Source organism: Siphateles boraxobius, unplaced genomic scaffold (genome assembly GCF_051911475.1).
Source record: "Siphateles boraxobius isolate OS27281-9 unplaced genomic scaffold, OSU_SipBor_1 24, whole genome shotgun sequence".
NCBI classification, from domain to species: Eukaryota; Metazoa; Chordata; class Actinopteri; order Cypriniformes; family Leuciscidae; genus Siphateles; species Siphateles boraxobius.
The window spans coordinates 9,122,438-9,144,408 of NW_027508855.1; positions in this window are offsets into that span (position 1 = coordinate 9,122,438).

The following is a 21,971-nucleotide window of genomic DNA, read 5'->3' on the forward strand; positions in this document are numbered from 1 at the left end:
ACGTTTACGGAAGTGAGACTAGAATTATGGATGACTTATTTCCGAAGTTCAGAATCGATTCTTTCTTTTGCCAGACAATAACTTTATACATATCGAGCAATTTGATCTTTAAAACTTTGCAGATCTTTTACATTCAAAAACAGCTACATCGTATGAAAGGTAATATCTGAAAAAGCATAAAAGGTGCACTTTAATACGACATGGAATACACTGAAAACTGGAGAAAAGTAGGAAAGAATGAGGTGAGAGAATGCTTAAAGACCTGTGGTGCTCAAGGGGATGCAGGTTCAGATCTGGCCAGCATCATGTCTCAATTTCATTCCCCACTTTCCTCACTAAACTGGCCTGCACTATAAAAGCAAAGAAAATAAAATAAGAAATCCCTTAGCTATTTCTCTCAGCAGTGTAAAAGTGCTACCACTCTTTTCTTGTGGCGCACACCTCATCCCTCTCTCTCTCTGTCGCTAAAACTTTCATACTGTTGCCCCTAGAACTGAAAGATGTTGCGACAGTTCTTTAATCTGAGTATAGCCTAGAGGTAACAGTGGAGTCAAATAACTGAGTAGAACTGAGGGAAACATGCATATTGGCAAATAAGCCTTATGTGAAAGGGGATTGCTGGACCAAATACGGAGTTAAAGTATAGATATTCTAATGAAATATTAAACCAGTAAAAGTATAAGTCCTCAATAAAAGTAGAAGTTATCAAACAGCTCTCAATAAAAAAATATTAGTGGATGAAGACATTAAATATGCATGACCTGCAAATAAGTAAATGTTTCTTTTTATTAACAAAACTTGTCCTACGAAAGGGATAGTTAAATGATGACAGGATTTCCATTATTAGGTGAACAATTTCCTTTATCAGCTTGTCTTTTTACAGCAGCCTTTTCATTCAAAAGCACCTTACAAAAGTTTATTACTTAAATATGATTTTCAATCACAATAAACAATACTAAAATTCGGCAAAAGTACTTTGCTTCAGCCAAGTCCTCTGCACACTGTAGTCTTATAAGTCCAATTTGGGAATGAATTGAACAGTGTGATCTGTTCATGGATTCAACAGGTTCATCAAAAACAATCATGAATCAGATATCGCTATTATATCTCTGAGCAAGTCTTGATTTCTTTAGTCGGAAATAACAAGGAACATGTTTATAGTAGAGTAAAAAGTAAGATATTATGCTTTGAAGTAGGTATAGTAAAGAAAAAGTAAAAGTCTCTGAAATAGTACATTTATAAAATAAAGAAAATATACTTCAGTACACTACCATAAAAGAGACATCTGATATAGATAATATATACAAACTTAATATACTTCAATGCAACAAATATAAATATTCCCTTTACATAATTAAATAACTCCCTTTTGAATATATATTGAATTATTTCTTTATAAAGCTTCATGGTAGATTAAGTATTTAGCTGGTTCCATGCTGTCATCTTCTGTCTATTAGTTTTAACACAACATACACTAAATACACACATGCACGTACACACACAACCCATTGAGTTGGAAGAGAGAATAGATTAACTCTCCCCACTCTCAGAGTTTAGTTAGAGTTGAACATTCTTCTGTATCGACTTAGAGATTAGCTCACCTCCACCCTTCCACCTCCCCATGGGGCGTTACCATGGAGATACAAATGTGGGAAAGAGGCTGTTGCTATCCCACAATTCCACATGTCTCTACGGGGCAAGAGATCAAACCGAGAGAGTCTCTCTCTCTCTCGCTCCGACTTTCCTTTGTTAACCCTTAGAAGGCTCCCTGCTGCGGTCGGATTTTTTAAAACTCAGTACTAAAGATTTACAAAGTGTTTCTCTGTAGGAGAACACTGAGACCAGCAGGAGTTGTAATCATACAACCGCCCAAACAATTCATTATCAAACCCCAGAGTCTAACCCTGAACCATCCACTGATCTTACCAAACTTACATACAACGGCAAGCGCAACGAAGAAATTTTGTGCAACAGCTAATGCAAACGCCATTAACACCAATGAACACAATGAAGATGCCAATAAACCCCTGAAAATTATAATGGTAGCACTTTATTTTACATTCCTGTTCACCATGTACTGTACATATGTACTTATTACCCAGTTATTGTAATTATCATAATAACTAGGTACTAACCCTGAACCTAAACGTAACCCCTGTAGTTAGCTTATATTACCCAGTGTTTTCTTAACACTGTAAGTACACGTAAGTGCACGTACTGTAAAATAAAGTGCAACCATTATAATTAAATTAACACTTAGATGGAATTAAATTAACTTTATCTGCACACCCCTTCAAAATGTTGTGGTCAGTTTTTTTTTTTAAAGAAGTCTCTTATGATCATCCGTTTATTTGATCATAAACCAGTGAAAACTATAATATTATTACAATTTAAAATGTTTACATTTGAATAATTCTCCAAAACAAAATTGTATACAATTGGCTCCTATATTTTTCTGAAAAGGGATTTAAATTTTATTATATAAAATGTATAAATATATTAAATCTAAAGAAACGACTATGAATGTAAATATATTTAATATGTATATACATCATTGTCATCCATATACACTACTGTAAAAGTTTAGGGCTGGTTCGTTACATTTTTTTTTTCATACAATGTTTTTGACAGAAGTTTCTTATGCTCACCAAGGTTATATTTATATGATCAAAAAATACGTCAAAACAGCAATATTGTCAAATATTAACATTTAAAATAGTTATCATGTATTTAAATATATTTTTAAATGTCATTTATTCCTTATATCATTACTCCAGTCTTCAGTGTTGCATGATCCTTCAGAAATCATTCTAATATTCTGATTCTGTGTTAAAGAAACATTTATTATTATTATTATTAATATTATCAATGTTGAAAACAGTTGTTCTGCTTATATTTTTGTGGAAACTGTGAAACATTTTTTCCACCAGGATTCTTTGATTATTAGAAAGTTCAAAAGAACAGCATTTATTTCAAATATAAATCTTTTGTAACATTACAAATGCCTTTACTGACACTTTTGATCAATTTAATACATCCTTGCTGAATAAAAGTATTATGTAGGTGAGGCTGAATGTAATGTATTATGGATTTTGCTTTTTTCTGCGTTTGTTTGGTTGGTGACAGTCTGGTGAATTCGGTACTCTGTCGATGGATGAAATCTCATTTGGCGCCTGTTAGTTAGATCATGTCTGTTGTCTGGTAATGGTAAATGTGATTTACCAGTAAACTGCAGCAGGGGTCACAGCAAAGTCCAGAGCTGAACTCTCATGTGACTTGACTAGAATGCCAGGGCCCAGTGTGATTCACAAGACAGTAATACGAAGAATTGGAGAAATGCAACGCCTTTGATTCCAGAATATGCATGCCTGTTTTTTTAGCGTGATTATTTAAACTAAAGCAGCAAAATGTTTGATTTATGATTGGTGCCTTGAGATGTTATTGAAAAGTAATCTTGACAAACACTTACAGAGATTTCTGTTTTCCCCCATTGAATTAGATCTGAACCTGCATGCCTATTGTCTAGATAAAAAATAGCTGCCTGGGGGGTGTTGCCACGATGGCCGCTGAGCTAACTGATTTACTTTAAAGAGACTCCAGCCCGTCAATCATTTTTATACCCTCCGATTGATTTTGATGAAATCACAGCCCTGCATAATACATCAGGACATTCGCTGTACAAAACCTAGGAGTCATCAATTAGCGGAGTGTTGCACAGGTTCAGCCTGAACGGGTATGTTTCAAATTTTGTGTCTGTATTTTAGAAACCGTAACTTCCTAAACATGGTCCAGTACAGTTTTATTTGAACACATTGGTCACATCTTGTATAAATGAAAAGATATTCAAATAACATCCTCAGCAATATTTCAGCTCATGCACAATGACACATAAATAAAAAAAGTAAAAGAAAACCAAAAACGATTAAAACATTTTTTAAACCGACAATGTCTCTTTTGCTTATTAGTGCTGCTAAAAAAAGTGATAAAAATTATCTGTGTTTTTCAGTTATAAACATCATCAAATGGAGTTCATTCTGAGTTCAGCAAGCATCATCAAATATGTCTGAGAATTGCACTGACTTCATTTGTTCAGGATAAGGAATGGATCTAATTTCTCACGGAATGGATTAAAATGGGAGAGGAAAATTAGACTTTTCTTTCTTCACTCTTAAATGTATAATGTAAACACACACACACACACACACACACACACACACACACACACACACACACACACACACACACACACACACACACACACACACACACACACACACACACACACACACACACTTTTTCTACAATTAAACTCAATGTTTAATTTGCATTCAGGCAGTGAACTCTGACTGTTTGCTTTCCAGGTAGATCTTAGACCAATTTTAATTGCAAACCCCGATTATCTTAATGATGCTAAACGCAGTATTAAGTTGTTTAGTTTTACTTATAGTCTTAACATATTGGACTTGCACACTAGACCTGGAAAGAAAGAACTAAAAGAGCTCTGCATGAGATTCAGCATTCAATCTAAAGAGCATTTTTTTCAGTATCCCTGACATTTAATACTTGCTTGTTTCTAAATTTTTTTTAAAAGTTGGATCAATAATAAATGCAACAAAAAAAAACTGGCCTTTTATATTAGCCAATTTCTCACCCCCCTCTTTTGACTTCCTTGTGTGTGTGTGTCCACCTTGTACACACACACACACACACACACACACACACACACACACACACACACACACACACACACACACACACACACACACACACACATACACACACACACACACACATACACACACACACACACACACACAGCCAGCCAGCCAGCCAGCCGCAGAAAAGTTTGATTGTGTGATGCAACACTGACTCAATAGAAGCTAATGAGTGTTTAAACATGTTGTTCACATGTTCTTCATTTCCCTCTCTGTCATGCCTTCATTACAAGTCATCACTTCATCACGGTCACAGTGAGAAAAACACTTAAGCATGCTAACTAATAATCAAAATCAAGAATCACGAAAAATAAAGAAAGATTTCTTTGAGAGTCAGGGGACAGAACATACGTTATCATTACTCATAAAAACAATAAAATCCATTTAATATCCCCACAATATTAAAACAATTTGTGAGGCAGGTTTTTTATAGTTAATTAAAAACCATAAAAAAACTACTTGAAATGAGATAAATGAACAATTAGTAAAAACTATAGAGACATAAACAGATAAATTGAACAAATTAAAATGAAAACAAAATACAAAAATAAAATGTAATTCAAAATATTTAAAGAAAACTAAAATAAAAAAAACACTGAAGTGAGGTTAACTTGGCTACAAAATCATTTGTAAAAACAATTAATAAAAAAAATAAACTGTTTTTTTATTATTCGTAAGATGGAAAATATTTCTTTTAGGATTCTTTTAGATTAGGATTAGAAATTATAATTAGCTTTTCAATCAATAGATTAAAGACAATGATATGTCCTTACACCTAAGCAAATGTGTGTGTGCGTGCTTGTAATCCCTTCAATTTGCTCAGGTCTTTAATTCTGCCCTGCAAATACAGTGAATCAGCTTTTCATAAATGCTGCTTAAAACATCTACCTTCCATATTCTTCTCTCTCTCTCTGCATATGTTTAATATGGTGTCAGAGCAGACAGCTATGTGTGAGAGAAAGGCTTTAAAAAAAAGCAGCATCAAGAAAGTGATAATGTCTATTCCTCACTCCCTCCCCTCTGTCTCATCGTCCCTTTTTATTTCTCTTTCATTCCTATATCACATCCATCTCTGCACTGCTGGTCTGTACATCAGTAAAGCTTAGATCCAGACTCCCACCCTCCCTCTTTCTGCTCTTTTAGCCCAGCTCCCTCACTCCCCACTGGGCTTGAGTTGTCAGAAATCCCCCTCTCTCCCCTGGATCTCCACTAAGCCTGGTTCTTACTTGCTCGCTCCCTCTAAGATCGGTCCTCTGGGAGAGCTGTACACACTGCATGCTGGGGATAGTACACACACACACACACACACACACACACACACACACACACACACACACACACACACACACACACACACACACACACACACACAATGACATGCAGATGCATGGACATACATAAAAAACACAAACAATAATATACAGCCTAATAAACACCCATACACCCACATGCATATACAGGCTTACTCAAATCTCTCTCTCTCTCTCTCTCTCTCTCAAACGCACGCACACACACACACACACACACACACACACACACACACACACACACACACACACACACACACACAGAATGAAATCTGCATGCTCTTTCAGTGGGGTGAATAGCCTTACTCACTGATGCTTAGTTTTTCCATTTTCCTGCTGTCACATGCGCTGAATACAAACAAAACTTTCGCCATTTGAACCCATTGCGCAGACATTAAAAGTCCATCTTCTTATAGGTTGCCACTATAAATGTTCATAAATAAAATGTGCTGTCCGTCCACATGGTCCAAATCGTTCAAATATTAAGTAGAAGCGAGTGCATGATATCTATCTATCATTATAATGTACATTGAAAAAAAAATGCTGATTACTTGGTGTTTTTGTAGGTTGTGTCTGCATTAAGAACTTGATGCCTTTTTCAGCTATTATGTATATCTTGTAAATACACGTGAAAAATTGTCTGTGAGGACTGAATTGAATTGAAACTTGTGAGTGACAGTAAATTTGTAATTTTAAGCCCGGCAGGGGATCTTCATCACGGCTGGCTGCATAAACAATTGAACGCCTTCGAAGCTCAAACTGAGAAGAATGTGAAGAAATTGTAATCAGCAACTGTTGAGTTATTGCCATGCACCCACCTGTGGCACGTTTCGTCCTTCTGACTCTGGTAAAAGTCACTTTTTTCATCCACCCAAGATTTATCCAGGGGTGAGGGAGGGGCAATGAGCTTCAGGTCTCGTACTTACTCATTACAGATAGCTAGAAAAACCTTGCCGTCTTCCCATCTCCAAATTATAAGACAGTTCACACAAAATTGAAAATTGTCATCATTTTTTCTCCTGTGGAATATAAAAGAAGATATTTTGTAGATAATTGGTAAACCGTTTTGGATACCATTATCTTCCATTGTAAGATAAAAAAAAACAGACATTTGTCAAATTATATTATTTTATGTTCCACAGAAGAAAGTAGGTCAAACAGGTTGGGAACAACATAAGGGTGAGTAAATGACAGACTTCTCATTTTGGGTGAACATTCCCTAAAAGTTGTTTACCACAAATTTGGAGAAAGTGGTGCCATTTCACTGCATTTTTAAGTAGTCTTTTAGTAAGGGAAATAATACTTGAATACAATTGAAACTTGATTACTCTTTCTCTTATTCCATTCTTTTTAAGGCAAAAATCATATACTCTTTATTTACACACAATCACATTCTGACTTTCAGAAGTTTATTCTTGACTCTTGACTTTAGATGTTACTACACTTCGAGTGGCATTAACCTGTGGCAAATTTAATTGAATGGGTTTGATTTAGAAAGGCACACACCTCTCAATAATGCATATTAGAGCAAAAGCCAAGCCATAAGGTCAAAGGAAATGCCTGTAGAGATCAGAGACAAGTTTGTATCAAGACAGATCTGGGGAAGACTACAAAACAATTCTGCTGTATTGAAGGTACACAGAACCATGTAGCCTACATAATCCTCAATGGAAGAAGTTTGGAACAACCAGGACTCTTCCAAGAGCTGGCCTGGCAAGACTGAGCAATCGATGGAGAAGGGCCTTGGTTAGAGTGGTGACCAAGAAGCTGATGGTCACTCTGGTTGAGCTCCATGATGAAGTGTATGAAGATTTTACAGAAGGACAAACATCACTGCAACACTCCAGTGATCTGACCTTCATGGCAGAGTGGCCAGACTCAAGCCTCTCCTCAGCAAAGACGCATGCAAACCAACTTGAAATTTACAAAAAAAAGCACCTAAAGGGCTCTCAGACTGTGAGAAACAAGATTCACTGAAAGATTTCGGTATATATCCACTCAGATTTAAAAGAAAAAGTTCTTAGATTAGAAATAGAAATCAATCAGAAACAAGGGGATTTTCTCATTTAAGTAACTGATATACAAACTTTGAAAAGAAGACTCTTTAAACACAATTTGTCCTGACTGCTTAGGGCTTTAGGACAACCACCTTTAAATGAAACAATATTCTGACACTGGCTTCCTGAAATTTTTATGCTTTAAATTCATTAGTAGCTGCTTTTCTTTTCTTTTCCTTTTTTGTAATTGATAATCAAATCATTCTAAGGGACGATAACTAAACACATCGCTTTAAAGGGTAAGTTCAGTGTTTTGCAATTAAAGCCCTGTTTTAGGATTTAACTTTAGTTTACAAAGACGTGAAACTCACCGAGTGGTCTGGGGTGTTCACTGATATGCTCACGCAAAAATCGCTGCGAAAGATTCTTTCCAACAGGTTTTTTACCATTCGTTGTAAAACTGTGGACCTATTTTTCGAAAAGCCTCAAAACCCGACATTCTTCCGTTGAGAGTTTGAATAATAGACACTCCAGCCCTGGTGGCGATATGGCACCTTTGCCAATGTTTGGATAGTGTAGCCTACGATACCGCGACTGCATAACTACAGAAAGAATACAAACAACCCCATTTCCGGCGGCGGAGTAATACCGTACCTCACAGAACATCCAATACACAGAACATCCGTAGACAAAACCAAAGAAACCTAAAATTCTCGGGACAGCAGCATGTGTCCAATTTTTAATCTTAACCGTTCGATTTCATCAGAAACGATCTTAAAACAGGGCTTTAATTGTAAAACACCGAACTTACCCTGCTTTAAGTCAAAGTCTAGGTCTTGGTGACTGATGAGGCATTTCTACAAGTGTTTAGTTTTAAGCTAGAAACTTTGCCTTGTAAATGAGTAGAATTTTTGACATAAAACCCATACACTATCTTAAGTACAATTTCTCTGTATTTTTCACACCTTATGTTCATTTATTGATTAGAGGCATCCTCTTATTACTCAACAACTTAAGTGGTGCATCTTACCCCACTCTCCTTATTTGTACAATATTTTAATTGAATGCTTAAAATAAACAAAGCTGATGCACTGAAAACATTATAGAAAATCAAAGAATTCCATTCAAAACTTTACCATAATGTGCCGTCTGCACTAAAGGACATTTCATTGTCATTCAGGTCTTTCAAGAGTTTCAGAGTGGTCTTTGCTGCTGTTGCCTTTCTCCCTCATCTGATGGATTTTCCCACTGGGAATTAAAGCTGCTTAAACACACACTCACAGGTCTCATTAACTTACAAATGTCTTAAGAGTTTCTTGTAGAATCAATTCATACCTGCAAACTCAGGGTTTTTCTTCAGAAACAGATGAGCTGTCTTGAACTCTGAAAAAAAGGTCACGCATTTGAGTGCCCAATATTTTCATAAAACATTTTATTTGTATTTTAACTTTTTAAAATAAATAAAAAAAACACACCGTCATGAGACTGGGGTGTTGTGGATGGTTGCCAGGGCATTGTTTGGGATTTTCTTTTTTTAGTGCTTAGAATGTCCGTAGCACAAATAATGTGGCGCACGTTACGTGTTAAAGGTTAAGAGGATTTTGTCTAATGTCTAGTATTTTTATTTATTTATTTTTATTTATTTTTTTAAAGAAAACGCCACCACTGATGTGATCTACTCTTTCCCCTTTATGAGGCCGTACTCAAGTGAATTTAATTAGAGGGTTAAGGATGTAAACAGCTTGTAAACAGCTCTGAAATTTGAAGCAGGTTGTGGCTTTTGTACTGAGGTCTGGCTGAACGACTCCGAGAACAGAAAGCCACAACACAGCATCAATGTGTCCGATCAAGTGAGGAAAACTAAGTACAAACCCAATAATCTCTGTCCCCCTTTCTCTCAGCGACCCCCTCCCACATCTCCCCCGTCCGAGGGAGAGAATGAACGAGAGAGGTTGAGGCAGAGAGGGATGGTTTCCCTGAAGGCTGGTTTATAAGAGGGAATCCAGAGTAGAGAGGAGACATGGCTAATTTACCACAGAAACACCACTGACACCTTGATGAATGAGCCTCTATATACCTGAACTCTGTGTGTGGGGCGTTCACAGTATAACTGTGCGACGCACACCCGAGTGTGAAGGGAGGGGTCGAGCCCCCCAATTCACCCTGCTGCTGCTGTTGCCGGGGGCAACTGGGGCCAAAGACAGGAGGAGCGGAGGTAAAAGGGGGGCAATAAAAAATGAAAAGCAGGATAACAAATGAGGGGTTGGGGAAAGGTGACTGAATTTGAGAGAGAAGGGAGACAGCAGGCAGGGTTCGTTGCATTGTACATGTGTCACTCTTCCTGTATGCGGCACACTCCACCCAAAAGACTGAACGCATGAGCTTTAGCCTTATTGTGGATCCTTTCAATCTGAATGAAGACTGAGAGAATTACAAATTGAAACATCCTTGATATAATGCAATAAATCATCAAAATAATTAAATGCATTCCACTTTGAGCCACCTGACCATTTTGACAGCGAGATATAATTGGAGATTCTCCCACAGCTCAAACTGTACAGAGAGAGAGAACACGACATCCTTTTCCTCCCCAGTTGGTAGGCAATAATCATATCACCATGACAACACAGCGAAAAAAGAAAAGAGAAAAAAAACAGGAAGAATGCGTCTATGATGATTCTGACGGACCCTTTGGCAAGAATAAAAAAGCAGGTCGGAAGATATCGCAGCAACACTCCAAATCTAAACAACTGTAGGAAGATTCGCATTGACCTTTAGATGATAAGAGGTTTGCTGTTGGGAAGTGTCAGGATATATTATGAAGCTCAGCGAAATGTTACAGTATGTGTATGTGTGTGTGGCTCTGTCTGTTGTCATATACTGTAATGTCTGAAAGCTTGAATCGCTAATACACTGTGACCAGCAAATGCTGTCTTACAGTCTAGAATTGTGTGTGTTTGAATGTGGTGCAGTACATTCAGTATGTAGTTCTCATGAATAGTAATGTTTCAGTGCTTATACTGTATATATAGTGACATATACACTAAATATTGTCTTACTGTTGAGGTTTAGGCTGAAAAAGTTTTTTTTTCTTATTTTCCAGGAAAACATCCTTAAAGGGTTCATATGATGCATTTTCATGTTTTCCTTTTTATGTAGCTGTTTGTGCATGTATAAGATCTGCAAAGTTACAAAGCTCAAAGTCTCCCACAAAAAGATTTATTCTATCTAAGAGAGAATGCAGATCCAGACCTAGCTAAAATGCCTCAATCGATTTCTCCTTCACATACCTATGTCACTAGGCGGAAATATTTGCATTAATGCCGCCCAAATGCATACGCAAAGAAAGAAGGCGTGGCTTCAGTTCGTAGTAGTGTTGTCGCAGTCATGTCGTGAGATGCTGTGTGTTTCTAGGCGAAAGCAAAAGTACTTCATTTGGCCTTCCAAAAGTGGACGCAATTAAGAATCAGTGGTTAAGATTTATTTAACACCGTTCCAGAACAGTACAACCCAAATGTTTGTGTGTGTGCAGAGCATTTTACAGAGTATAGTTTCCTAAACCTGGGAGAGTACAAGACCGGCTGTACAGACAGGCTATTTCTAAAAAATGGGGCAATTCCAACTTTGCTAGTGCAATCTGGCGCTTCTGAATCAGAGCCTGTAAGTATGGTTTATTATTTGTTCAAGTATCTGCTATTGACTGTTCAAATGTTGAGTTTTGTGCAGTGTAGAGAAATGCATATTGTTTGTCGTTCTTATGAGCAAAAATGCAGAGATGGATTTAAGTTTACAAACATAGTATCCTCTGTTTCTCAGCTTATATCGTGGTGGTAAACCGATGACAAACATAGATGCACCACGTGTTCTGTTTCACACTGGCCGTTCTGCTGCCAGTCACACTTGCAAAGTTCGTCCCAATCGATTGGATTGATCATCTGCAGTTTCAGAATTGCTATTCAATGCAAACTTTTGAAAACGATACCATTACTGTCTCCTTGTAAACTACGAAAACATGGATCTTTTAAACCGGTGACATCATGCGAATGCATATTACGCGTTCAATCTATAGGCACGTAGTTCTTCTTTACAAAGTGACATCGCCAACTACTGGCCTGGCATGAGTAATACAGCAGTTTTAATTGTTTTCTCTGATCTGTGTGAACGGGATCTTTTTGACCTCTTTTTGCCTGTACGAGAAAAAAACAAAGGTAAACTTTTCCGTTTTTGGTACACTATTGTCGTGTAAAATTTTAGTTGACAGCTAAATAAATGCTTTATGAGAGTATCGCTCTGACACCATCTAGCTGTCAGAAAAACTATAACCCAGCTGAAATCACTCTATCGAAACTAAAGCATGATAGATTATGCAAGAATATGCTTAATTAAACATACAAAAATACATAAATAATTCTCTAAAAATACTAACTTTAGACTAATGAGCATCGTTTTTAAAGCACTTGACCGGACTCACAGGACAGCTTGCATGACTGAACAGGAATGTGTTTATTTTTTATACATTGAACAAGTACTAGAACAGAGACATTTCCACATGACTTTGCTGAAGTTGAATCGCATTTATATTTGCGTGTTCTAAAACTATTTTTACATTATATAGTGATATTCTACTTAAATAATCTTTGTCTATAGGGAGGACCAATACTGCAGACACTATCTTCAAAAGCCCTTGCTCTCTCTCCTATTACTGATACAAAATGACAGCTGTCAATCATCAGCATAAATAAACCAGCAAATCAGGTGGAACAAGAGTTAGTTTGTTTTGAAGGCTAATTCTCTGTGACAACCTCTTTCTCTATGCTTAATCCACAGAGTGCACTTTCAAGTTGGAAATGAGAGCATTTTCGTAATGCATGATGACTGAATCACGTTTAGTGGTTAAAGCTACAATATGTAATTTTTTCCGCCGCTATAGGTTAATGACACATAAGCGGAATTATGGAACTTGTCGTCATGCTGATGGATCTAATAATGTTTATGGATGAGTGAATACATTGATGTTTTTTACATGATTGTGGTATGAACCAGGGCGCGATTGCTAATGAGATACAGATATCAGCGCCACACGCGAGTCCCGCGAAATAAAGGAAAAGGACATTTCATTCTAACGAACTATCCGCAAGTGCTGAATTACTACACACAGGTCAGTTTATTTGACGAATGAAACATGTGAGGTAATGAATCACAGTTTATTTTGGTCTAACATTACACTATCACACTAAACTGCATTTGGGTGTGTTGAAAGTTATAATGTTATTCTATGTGTTAGTTTGTTAGCTGTATGAGACTAGCAGTAAGCTAGATCAACATTAGAATAACATTTCATCATGTTGAGCTATATAACATAGATTAGTTTTACGTACATTTGCTCACCTGTCTAATAAAGTACATGCAAGAGTGGAGTCTCTGTCAAGTCTGGACTCGTGAAGCTCTGTCAAGTCGAAGTTAGTCGCGGACGTGGAGCTCTTGGCATCTTGAAAACGCCATGCTGATATTGATCTTCGTTTTAGTTCTCCTTTTGTCCCAAAGTCTGCTTGCCATGGTCCATAATGTTTGAACGAAACAACAACTGCGTGAGCGTGCAGCTAGATGTAACGCAGTTGTCCACGTCTGTCGCCATGGTAACTATGGCAGTACGAGCGGAAACCAGGGATAATGCGGATATTATGTCATTGACAGGCAACAATGACATGGGACGAGCCATTATTTAAAACTGAAATTTCTCTGAAATTAAAAATCTTTGGGAACTTTTGGGATATTGTAAGTAGACCACTGCAGGAAATATATCACACTGTGCAAGTGATTTTTGGATATGTTATTATTTACTTTTTTATTATTATTTACTTTTATTACCTTTAAGCTGCACAAAAGGCATCAAATTCTCTGCACAAAAGAGCTGATGTACCTACTGGGCACTACCATCCTGATAGTTAGAATACAATTTCAGCATATGTCCATGTGCATGTCATTTAATCATTATGTTATGCATCATAATCCATCCATCAGCTGAAGAGCTTAATAATGGGTCCAGTTGGTCCTGATGTGTCCTGTCCCCAAAGATCTGAGCAGATTATTACTACTATTCTACCATAATCGGATGTGAACAGCTGCCTCGGGCCAGAGACCTGCAAACACACCAGCCAGTTAAGAGAGGGAGAGAGAAAAAAAGAGCAATAGAGTGTTCGAAAGTGAAAGAGAAAGACAGAGAGATGGGAGGGTAAATTGGAGAGGAGAGATCAGAAACTATAAGAGAAAAGCTTTAGTGGGGCCCTTTGCATGCATTGACAGTACAGACGGCAGTTGGGTGTCCTCCAGGCTGCTGTGATCGCGAACCTCTATCAGTAAATTACACTCTGAGGTCATGAATAAAATGTCTATAAAACTAAAGGAGTTCTGGATTTTGTTGAAGTTCGTTCTGCCACAGCCTCTGACAGCAGTCAGCACAACTGCACTTACACTCTGCCAAGACTGATTTCACCTTTCAACCGTGCTTTCATTTGCCTAAGCTTTCACCTTCTCCTGGAAAACGTGTCTTATTACTTCCAGAGCAAACCCCTAAAAGCGGCTTAGAGACACAACACCACCAAATCACACAAACACACCCCCATAGGTCTTACACACACACACACACACACACACACACACACACACACACGCACGCGCACACACACACAAACTCACGCAGACAAACAGACACAAAAATACTGTCTGTCTTCGGTTGAACGTCAGTCATTGGCTATGCTGCTGGAACACAGGATTTGCCAAAAAATGCTCTGCATAATTTATTGGAAGATTGTTAGATTTTTGTCCATATTGATATTTTTTTCATAGCATGAGCTTGGAAAAAGTCTCAACATAACCACCCTGATCCAAAACGAGGCTCAAACTTCTCAGAAGAAACCATACAGAAAGCAGAGACTCTGAATCATGAGAAATTTGTCTTTCTGGGTTTAGAATCTCCGTATTCAAAGCAAAATCAATCACTCCTGAGGATCAAAGCTTTATCGCACACCTGAATGTAATTTGTTTTGCCACATACACACAAAGACATCTGTGCATACGTGCCTGTCATTTAGAAGACACTTTTATCAAGAGGACAGTCCCTCTGAAGCAACCTACTCTTGCTCAATGGTACTGACACCTTTTCTTCCTTCCTTCCATCCATCCTATAGTAAATACAACAAAAAACAATCCTAGTTTACATAAATCACAATCATTTTTTAAGAATATTTTTTTTAAATCAATCCATCTATCTATCGTTTTATATTCTATGTTCTATATTGTATCTATCCATCTATCTGTTCCTTAAACCATAAGCATCGCTTTCTTTTGCATTAGATTCAAGAGCTGGCTTTTAGAGATCTCCATTCTTGATTTTCAGCTTTAATCAGAACACCATTGAAAGGTAACAGCAGGAAATCAACCACCCCGTTTTCGCAATGGTACACTTACAAAGACAGGTCGGACTGTGCAGTGGAACAATGCTTTTAAAGAAGAAAAAGCATACCAAAAATCAAATCAAACATTTTCATGGGGTGCTGTAATTGCATGTACTGTATAACAGGTTACACAGGTGCACCACCTGTCTGACAGACTGCAGTGAACAATGTGAGGTGCATCTAAAAACAAGAAAACAAAAGATGTCTAGTGGGGATGAGGATGATGTCCTGGCATGGCACCCATTCTTTATACATCTGCCCAGACATGACAATAGCAACAACAAAAATGAAGGTTGTGAGTTCTGTGCCATACAAAGCTAAACACCTCAGTCCAAATAGGTCTTTAATTTCCAAATTGAGTCTCAATTAAGTTTTGTCAGCCAATGCAATCCATGTATGACCCTCTTTCTTATTTGAAAAATGTTTTTCATACACTGAAACTCAGGTCCAATGTTGATTTGGAACAGTTCAAAAACAGTTTGTTACACAGACAAAAGAAAGTCATACAGGTTTGGATTAAGATAAGGGTGAGTAAATAATGAAAGTTTTCCTTTTTTGGGAGAACTATCCCTTTAATAGTCAGTATATTGGACATCATACGGACAACACTTCATTGATACTCAGTTTGGAAATTAAAAATCTATTTGTACTGAGGTGCTTATGTATGGCACAGAGCTCACAGCTTGCATCAAACCTTAATTTTTTTAATTATTTTTTTTAAGACAAACTATATAATTGAGGTCAGCTGTGGCATTGCTCAAGGGTACTTAGCCATGTCGCATTTGCAGTCAGAAAGTTTAGTTCCACAACAACCCCATAACTTATTTATCCACAGCATGGCTACATCTGTATGACAGAAGTGACCACTAGAGGGCGACTCAGAGGGTGATAATGGAACACCCTTGTAATTTGCAACCTTGTATGTGCACCTCCCACTGTGCAGCCAGTGTCCCAGTTTCAGAACCATGGACAACTGCCCATTGAATTCAGCTGTTTTCTGTTCAGGACCATAAAGTCCTTTCTATTACTATGTCCTTCTGTTCAGCACCTCAGACAGCTCTCCACCATTCTCCCTCACTTACAGACTAAGAGCCTCTTACTTCGACCAAGAGAATAAGTGAATTGAGCTCAGGAGAGAAATCTGGTATATCTCCAGAGTTACACAACATCCACTCAAGCCCCAAACAACATTCTGTGGGGGCAAGAGAGACAGTGACCTTTTCTTAACCAATTTCTTCAATAAATCTGTGTGGTATATTAAGGGTGTCTTTTTTACCCATTCAACAAAGTATTTAGCAGAATTGCTGTCCATGTGCCAGCAGTTTAGTCTCTGTTGTGAGAAGGAGAACCATCAGCTGATCTACTGAATGCCAGCATTAACAGAATAAACTGATCCTCTAAGATGGACTCAGGACAAAGTTCTATTGGATCCACAGAAATCCTCCCCAGGGCTGTGGAGAGAAGTGTAAATAGTGCTAACATTCACATGACAGGACTGTTTCCTGACAATCTGACCACTGTGTGAACCCTGGATTGATGGGTAACCATTACATTGTTTTGGCTGCAAGAGTTGACAAGAAAAAGTTTCTGTATTATGTAGGGCAGGACTTAATTTTTACCATTGAGAATTGATTGGATTGTTGGACCACTGTTGTTTGCTAATTGATGCGATGTTATGTGAGTGAAATGTTGCTAGACGGCATGGATTATTGTCCTCGGGGAGGGGACATAAATGTTTTTGATTAAAGATTATGAGGGCTCTTTAACTTGAAAAGAAAATGTTGTGCATTGATAAATGGTGCATGGATAAATCAATGCAATCGACAGATAAAGGCAATATTCCATAAAGAAACAATGATCAAGTTAGATTTCATGGTGACTTTAAGTCACTGAATCAAAGAGATACAAAGGATTGGTTTGCATTTGACCTCCCTTAATCCCACATCTTTCATTCGACTTTTTTACAAACAACGATTTGCCAGTGAGACTACAGCAGGGGTGTCCAAACTCGGTCCTGGAGGGCCACTGTCCTGCAGAGTTTAGTTCCAACTTGCCTCAACACACCTGCTTGTAAGTTTTTAGCATGCCTAATGACCTTCAACAGCTAATCAAGACCTTGATTAGCTGTTTCAGGTATGTTTAATTGGGGTTGGAGCTAAACTCTGCAGGACAGTGGCCCTCCAGGACTGAGTTTGGACACCCCTGCTCTACGGGCTCCACAAGTAAGTTTCCAATGAAGCTTCACAAATGAGAGTTTTAAGGAAACTTTGAGAACAAATAAGTCACTTTTTTAATATGTTAATACTTCTGAAAGTCTGGTATACCCTTTTATAGAAGACAGGCATAGTCACTATTCATTTTAAAGGTTACAAAAGCTACCACATAACAGAAATGACCCAAACAGCATTTGTCTTAGTAGGTCATTTACTGGTCAAAAACAATTGAGACCATATTCTAGATCGGTCTTGTTTTATCTTTGCATTTAAAGTCATTGACATTGCAGTTGATGATGAACAATATTTTTTTTTAGTTCGTTTAAGAAGCATTCATATGGCTCAAACAGTAGAGCAGGGCACTAGCAATGCCAAGATGTGATTCCCAGGGAATGCATGAACTTGTCCTTGAATGCAATGTAAATCACTTTGGCTAAAAACATGTGTCAAATACATACATGTAAATGCAAAAATCATCCAAAGCATTTCATCAAAACCAATGCTCACATCTTTGTGAACTGACATTGTTGGAAGCAGAAAAACTCAATCATTATTAGACACATACTGTATGTATGAAAAAATACATACATGCTTGTCGCTCGGAGGGTGTTTATGGAAGAAAGGGGTTTGACTGTTGAATACAGGTGAATGTAAAACGTTACACCATTCACTAATGCTTACATGTGACTCGCACACGTGCGTGCGTTGGGACGGCTGGTTTGAAGATGATTAGATCAGTGGATTCGCTTTTCCTGACAAACACACTCTGACGGGCATACAAACAGGTTTGTGTCTGTCAGTAAACAAATCATCTATGCTATTCAACACACACACACACACACACACACACACACACACACACACACACACACACACACACACACACACACACACACACACACACACACACACACACACACACACCACCAGGGATTAAGAGATGGCAGAAATACTTAAACAGAAATGACAGGGGCCAAATGATTTTGATCCCCACCACACACACACGGACCTGAAACACTCACATGATCACACAGACACACACACACACACACACACACGCACACACAACAAAACACATACTTTGCCTCAGGCAAATGACTTGTACGACAATAATTTAAAGGATAAAGGTTCAAAGCGAGACAAGCCTGTTATAGGGTTTGATATGTGCATGCTTGACATATCTTTTAACCCCTCCCCCCCCCAAAAAAAAAACAACCCCAATGCAACCTTTATTCACTTGCCAGCCTCAAAGGAGCATTTTTCTGTACTTTAGATCTGAAGAGCTCTTCACATTTCTTTTTCCACTTTATTTATATATTGCTCACTCAATTAAAGTTTAATTAACTCACCACAACACCATTCACTGACCTTTCATTATACTGCACCCTGCCCACTTCTCTTCTCTCCTCCCTGCATGCTGTTTTGTTTCTTTTTGTGCCTAAATGTTACCTCCGTTTCAGTCCTGCATCCTCCAGCCAGTAGGGTTAGCAGAGCTGGCACCAGGGACTGGACACATGGGGCGAGAGAGAAAGAGTTAAGTGCTCAGCGGTAATCTGGTCCACTCAATACAAAATGTTCATCCAAATAGAGACCCTGCTTTCCCATTCAGGTTGAGCTTTAGTCAAACATTTCTCACCATCAGTCGCAGGAAAAAAAAGGGAAAAAAAACCCTCCCCACCTCTACATTCCATGTGATTCCTCTATGTTTCACCAAACTACATACATAAACAAAAAGACTTAGAAATATAAACTATTTTACTGAAGGTCTCTCAGACACAATGGTTTTCATACTAACAATAATATATTAATATAATAATATTAATTATACCTTACCTCTAAATCTAACCTCACACAAACCTGTTGACATTTGAAGCAAATCATGATTTGGTAAAATATGAGCTTTTCAAGTAAGAATGACCACTTTAAAATCCTCACAGGTCAGTTTTTGACTTGTTTCACTAAGATAAAATTTGGTGTTTCTTAAACTTTGCCACTTTTATATCCTAGGGCTTTGGTTAAATTTATAATAAAAAAAAAAAATATATATATATATATATATATATCATATTAAAAACTATTTAAAAGACTGAAATAAACAATTTTATTATTGTGTGAAAATAATTTATCAATTTATAAACAAAACATAAAAAAACACGTGATTGCATCTTAGCTTTACCCTTAATAAACCTTGTCCCTTATACATTTTTTTTCTAGGGATGCAAAAAATATATGGGTCGGCATTTCGGTATCCGTAGATATATGTTCATTTTTAAAGTTATTGTTATCAGCCTGATAAGAAAATTTGGTCGATATATTAAAGGTAGGGTAGGCAATGTGTTTCCTAAAACACTTTTTGCCAAATTTGTTTAAACTGTCTTTATATACCAATACATATCTAAAATGTAAGTACTCTGAAAAGAAGTTTAAAAAATAGAGTGTCTGTAGTCCTCTCATGGCTGCAATAAACACAGCTCATTATTCCATTCGGGCCGAGTGCTCTTATTAACTGGGCGACTGACACTCTCCCTCGTTGCTATGGCTACCAGCCTTGCTACAACAGGAGCTGCCCACATGCGCGCACTCGGTGGACTCGCTCATTTTGGAAGAGGAGAGGCGCGTACCAACCGCAAGCCACGAAGTCTCACAATTATGGCAGAGAAAGAGCAGTCAAAAAGGTATTTTATTACCTGTGATTCTGACATGATGTCACTCCATCACACTGCGCTCCATCACAATGGCTTTTAATGATGAGACTTTTGTTTTTGTAATCGGGCTCTCAAAATTATAAAAACTTTGGATTTAGATTTATCGGCCAACATATCGGTTATCGACCTTCAAATATAAAGAATTATCGGTTATTATATCGGCCAAACATTTTTTTAAAGTTGTGTTGTTACCAGGAGACAACAGTTTAAGTTAAGAGCAAGTTTGAGATGAAATTACACGAAGAAAATAAAACAAATAACAACGACATAAAATAAAATATCAACAATGTTTTCATTCTGTGTCATTTTCCAATCCAGATGTAATTTTGCAAAGTTATATAAAAAAAAAAAATATATATATATATATAAAAAATATATATATATACATATATTAATTTTTTTTAGAAAACAAAAAATTGCCAAAAAATTATTCTTTGCATTACCTATTTCAAAAACAGTTAAAATTTAAATTTACACCACTTTTTTTGTGATGGGAATGACAGTGGTGAACATTTTGAAATCAAACTATGTGTCACATATATTGTAAGTGAGTTCATATTCTAAAAGTCCACAATGCCTATAGCTGAATAAACTCTGTTATGGGATTGAAGGATGACACATGTTGAATAATTAATGTGTTATTTTTGAAACTCATCTTCAGCTTTTCTCTTCAGGTGACACAAAGTGTGTATAATGTTACAAAGCCAAGGTTTAATCCCAGAATTAAAGCTTAATCCATTCTCACACCGGCAGTTTACCTTCCATCATTAGAGAGAAGGAGAGAAATGATGAAAGTATAATGACAGATTTCTCTGAATGTTGAACAATTGCATCAGGGTATATGAATGTTGGTCAACTGACACATCACACTGCCTTATCAAAAAGTCACACTCTCACCCACTTAAGAACCATGATAGGTTCAGATGTACCTCTCAGCAGTATATCACTTTAAGTTGGCTTATCCGTGAGCGTGTATGTGTGATTGCTGCTGTAGAAGACGGCACAGAGATCTGTTTGTCAGATTAAGGCTAGACCTGAGCTAAACTTCACACTAATGGCGACTCGAGCTCTCAAATCCTCCAGTTTGAGAGCGGTCTTCAGAGAGAGCGGCAATTTGTCTGTTGGAGTTGAGCTTTGAGTTAAAATATGGCATGCACTGAACACACACACACACACACACACACACACACACACACACACACACACACACACACACACACACACACACACACACACACACACACAGGAAACTTTCTTCCATAAACTTCCACAGAGCCAAACTTCAGCCATCTGTCGATCATAACATATCCTAATTATTTAACTCTTCCACTCAAATCTGCTCTCTCTCTCTCTCTCTCTCTCTCTCTCTCTCTCTCTCTCTCTCTCTCTCTCTCTCTCTCTCTCTCTCTCTCTCTCTCTCTCTCTCTCTCTCTCTCTCTCTCTCTCTCTCCCTCTCCATCCATCTGCTGGGTGAGAAACTGATGTCTATAGACAACTGGTGATCAAACATGTCCTTTTATTGCATGTCTCAATTCAGTTCAGATGACATGTGCTCGCTCACTAACTCCCTCATCATTGCT